Here is a 6,000-nt window from a genome sequence, read left to right as displayed (position 1 = left end):
TACATAGATTTTTTGTGATGATGTACATAGACTATATTACATGGATTTATTGCGATGGTGTAGGCTATATTACATGGAGTTATTGTGATGGTGTGGCTATTACATGGATTTTTGTGATGTTTGTAGGTAGGACAATTACATGGATTTATTGTGATGGTGTAGAAGATATTACATGGGATTATTGTGAGGTGTAGACTATATTACATGGATTTAGTGTGATGGTGTAGACTATATTACATGATTTATTGTGTTGGTGTAGGCTATATTACATGGATTTATTGTGATGGTGTAGACTATATTACATGGGTTATTGTGATGGTGTAGGTAGACTATATTACATGGATTTATTGTGATGGTGTGTAGGTAGACTATATACATGGATTATTGTGAAGGTGTAGGTATATTAATGGATTATTGTTTATGGTGTAGACTATATTACATGGATTTAGTGTGAAGGTGTAGACTATATTACATGGATTAATTGTGATGTGTGTAGACTCTATTACATGGATTTATTGTGAAGGTGTAGGTAGACTATATTACTTGGATTTATTGTGATGGTGTAGGCTATCTTACATTGATTTATTGTGATGGTGTCGGACTATATTACATGGATTTATTGTGATGGTGTAGGCTTATATTACATGGATTTAGTGTGATGGTGTAGACTATATTACATGGATTATTGTGAAGGTGTAGACTATATTACATGGATTTATTGTGATGGTGTAGTCTTTATTACATGGATTTATTGTGATGGTGTAGGCTATATTACATGGATTATTGTGATGGTGTAGGCTATATACATGGATTTTTGTGATGGTGTAGATAGAATATATTACATGAATTATTGCGATGGTGTAGACTACATTACATGAATTTATTGTGATGGTGTAGGCTATATTACATGGATTTATATGAAGGTGTAGATAGACTATATTACATGGATTTATTGTGAAGGTGTAGATAGACTATATTACATGGATTTATTGTGAAGGTGTAGATAGACTATATTACTGGATTTATTGTGATGGTGTAGGCTATATTACATGGATTTATTGTGATGGTGTAGGCTATATTACATGGATTTATTATGAAGGTGTAGATAGACTATATTACATGGTTTATTGTGAAGGTGTAGATAGACTATATTACATGGATTTATTGTGAAGGTGTAGATAGAGTATATTACATGGATTTATTGTGATGGTGTAGGCTATATTACATGGATTTATTGTGATGGTGTAGACTATATAACATAGATTTTTTGTGATGATGTACATAGACTATATTACATGGATTTATTGCGATGTGTAGGCTATATTACATGGAGTTATTGTGATGGTGTAGGTAGACTATTACTTGGATTTATTGTGATGGTGTAGGCTATATTACATGGATTTACTGTGATGGTGTGGACTATATTACATGGATTTATTGTAATGGTGTAGGCTATATTACATGGATTTATTGTGATAGGGTAGACTATATTACATGGATTTATGTGATGGTGTAGATAGAATATATTACATGAATTTTTTGCGATGGTGTAGACTACATTACATGAATTTATTGTGATGGTGTAGGCTATATTACATGGATTTATTATGAATGGTAGATAGACTATATTACATGGATTTATTGTGAAGGTGTTGATAGACTATATTACATGGATTATTGTGAAGGTGTAGATAGACTATATTACATGGATTTATTGTGATGGTGTAGACTATATTACATAGATTTTTTGTGATGGATGTACATAAGACTATTTACATGGATTATTGCGATGGTGTAGGCTATATACATGGAGTTATTGTGATGGTGTAGGCTATATTACATGGATTTATTGTGATGTTGTAGGTAGACTATATTACATGGATTTATTGTGATGGTGTAGACTATATTACATGGATTTATTGTGAAGGTGTAGACTATATTACATGGATTTAGTGTGATGGTGTAGACTATATTACATGGATTTATTGTGTTGGTGTAGGCTATATTACATGGATTATTGTGATGGTGTAGACTATATTACATGGGTTTATTGTGATGGTGTAGGTAGACTATATTACATGGATTTATTGTGATGGTGTAGGTAGGACTATATTACATGGATTTATTGTGAAGGTGTAGAGTATATTACACGGATTTATTGTTATGGTGTAGACTATATTACATGGATTTATTGTGATGGTGCAGGTAGACTATATTACATGGATTTATTGTGATGGTGTAGACTATATTACATGGATTTATTGTGATGGTGCAGGTAGACTATATTACATGGATTTATTGTGATGGTGTAGGCTATGTTACATGGATTTATTGTGATGGTGTAGGCTATATTACATGGATTTATTGTGATGGTGTAGTCTATATTACATGGATTTATTGTGATGGTGTAGGCTATATTACATGGATGTATTGTGATGGTGTAGTCTATATTACATGGATTTATTGTGATGGTGTAGGCTATATTACATGGATTTATTGTGATGGTGTAGGCTATATTACATGGATGTATTGTGATGGTGTAGTCTATATTACATGGATTTATTGTGACGGTTAAGGCTATATTACATGGATTTATTGTGATGGTGTAGGCTATATTACATGGATTTATTGTGATGGTGTAGGCTATATTACATGGATTTATTGTGATGTTGTAGGTAGACTATATTACATGGATTTATTGTGATGGTGTAGACTATATTACATGGATTTATTGTGAAGGTGTAGACTATATTACATGGATTTAGTGTGATGGTGTAGACTATATTACATGGATTTATTGTGATGGTGTAGGTAGACTATATTACATGGATTTATTGTGATGGTGTAGACTATATTACATGGAATTAGTGTGATGGTGTAGACTATATTACATGGATTTATTGTGATGGTGTAGGTAGACTATATTACATGGATTTATTGTGATGGTGTAGGTAGACTATATTACATGGATTTATTGTGATGGTGTAGGCTATGTTACATTGATTTATTGTGATGGTGTAGGCTATATTACATGGATTTATTGTGATGGTGTAGGCTATATTACATGGCTTTTTGTGATGGTGTAGATAGACTATATTACATGGATTCATTGCGATGGTGTAGGCTATATAACTTGGATTTATTGTGATGGTGTAGGCTATATTACATGGATTTTTTTGTGATGGTGTAGATAGACTATATTATATGAATTTATTGCGATGGTGTAGACTACATTACATGAATTTATTGTGATGGTGTAGGCTATATTACATGGATTTATTGTGATGGTGTAGGTAGACTATATTACATGGATTTATTGTGATGGTGTAGACTATATTACATGGAATTAGTGTGGATGGTGTAGACTATATTACATGGATTTATTGTGTTGGTGTAGGCTATATTACATGGGTTGTATTGTGATGGTGTAGGTAGACTATATTACATGGATTTATTGTGATGTGTAGGTAGACTATATTACATGGATTTATTGTGATGGTGTAGGCTATATCTCATTGATTTATGTGATGGTGTAGGCTATATTACATGGATTTATTGTGATGGTGTAGGCTATATTACATGGCTTTTTGTGATGGTGTAGATAGACTATATTACATGGATTCATTGCGATGGTGTAGACTATATTACATGGATTTATTGTGAAGGTGTAGACTATATTACATGGCTTTATTGTGATGGTGTAGACTATATACATGGATTTATTGTGATGGTGTAGGCTATATCTACATGGATTTATTGTGATGGTGTAGGCTATATTACATGGATTTAGTGTGATAGTGTGGGTAGACTATGGTTACATGGATTTATTGTTGTTGGTTGTAGACTATATTACATGGATTATTGTGATGGTGTAGGCTATATTACATGGATTTATGTGAAGGTGTAGAGTATATTACACTGGTTTATTGTGAAGGTGTAGAGGTATATTACATGGATTTATTGTGATGGTGTAGGCTATATTACATGGATTATTGTGATGGTTTAGGTGTACGGCTATATTACATGGATTATGTGATGTGTGTAGACTCTATTACATGGATTTATTGGTATGGTGTAGGCTATATTACATGGATTTATTGTGATGGTGTAGACTATATTACATGGATTTATTGTGTGGTTGTAGGCTATATTACATGGATTATTGTGATGGTGTAGGTAGACTATATTACATGGATTTTATTGTGATGGTGTAGACTATATTACATGGATTTATTGTGATGGTGTAGACTATATTACATGGATTATTGTGATGGTGTAGGCTATATTAATGGATTTATTGTGATGGTGTAGACTATATTACATTGATTTATTGTGATGGTGTAGACTATATTACATTTGATTATTGTGAAGGTGTAGAGTTAGTACATGGATTTATTGTGAAGGTGTAGAGTATATACATGGATTTATGTGAAGGTGTAGAGTATATTACATGAGCTCAGCAGTTCAGTGTTAGTCATTATGTCTGAAATGGCCTACCACATCTCACCTCTAGGGGGCAACAGACTCCACCCCAGAGCCACAGTAAGACATTCCATTTCCACTACCCACATCCCACCTCTAAGGGGCAGCAGACTCCACCCCGGAGCCACAGTAAGACATTCCAATTACCCTACCCACATCTCACCTCTAGGGGGCAGCAGACTCCACCCCAGAGCCACAGTAAAACATTCCATTTCCACTACCTACATCCCACCTCTTGGGGGCAGCAGACTCCACCCCAGATTCACAGTAAGACATTCCATTTCCACTACCCACATCCCACCTCTAGGGGGCAGCAGACTCCACCCCAGAGCCACAGTAAGACATTAAATTTACCCTACCCACATCTCACCTCTAGGGTGCAGCACCACTCCACCCCAGAGCCACAGTAAGACATTACATTACCCTACCCACATCTCACCTCTAGGGGGCAGCAGATTCCACCCCAGAGCCACAGTAAGACATTACATTTACCCTACCACATCTCACCTCTAGGGGGCAGCAGACTCCACCCCAGAGCCACAGTAGACATTACATTTACCCTACCCACATCTCACGTCTAGGGGGCAGCAACTCCACCCAGAGCCACAGTAAGACATTACATTTACCCTACCCACATCTCACCTCTAGGGGGCAGCACACTCCACCCCAGAGCCACAGTAAGACATTACATTTACCCTACCCACATCTCACCTCTAGTGGGCAGCAGACTCCACCCCAGAGCCACAGTAAGACATTACATTTCCACTACCCCATATCCCACCTCTAGGGGGCAGCAGACTCCACCCCAGAGCCACAGTAAGACATTCTATTTCCACTACCCACCTCTAGGGGGCAGCAGACTCCACCCCAGATTCACAGTAAGACATTCCATTTCCACTACCGACATCCCACCTCTAGGGGGCAGCAGACTCCACCCCAGAGCCACAGTAAGACATTAAATTTACCCTACCCACATCTCACCTCTAGGGGGCAGCACACTCCACCCCAGAGCCACAGTAAGACATTCCATTTCCACTACCCACATCCCACCTCTAGGGGGCAGCAGACTCCACCCCAGAGCCACAGTAAGACATTACATTTACCCAACCCACATCTCACCTCTAGGGGGCAGCAGACTCCACCCCAGAGCCACAGTAAGACATTACATTTACCCTACCCACATCTCACCTCTAGGGGGCAGCAGACTCCACCCCAGAGCCACAGTAAGACATTACATTTACCCTACCCACATCTCACCTCTAGGGGGCAGCAACCTCCACCAGAGCCACAGTAAGACATTCCATTTCCACTACCCACATCCCACCTCTAGGGGGCAGCAGACTCCACCCCAGATTCACAGGAAGACATTCCATTTCCACTACCCACATCCCACCTCTAGGGGCAGCAGACTCCACCCCAGAGCCACAGTAAGACATTACATTTACCCTACCCACATCTCACCTCTAGGGGGCAGCACACTCCACCCCAGAGCCACAGTAAGACATTACATTTACCCTA

The sequence above is a fragment of the Oncorhynchus kisutch genome, unplaced genomic scaffold (genome assembly GCF_002021735.2).
Source record: "Oncorhynchus kisutch isolate 150728-3 unplaced genomic scaffold, Okis_V2 Okis07a-Okis12b_hom, whole genome shotgun sequence".
Lineage (NCBI taxonomy): Eukaryota > Metazoa > Chordata > Actinopteri > Salmoniformes > Salmonidae > Oncorhynchus > Oncorhynchus kisutch.
Note: the sequence above shows the minus strand (reverse complement) of the source record.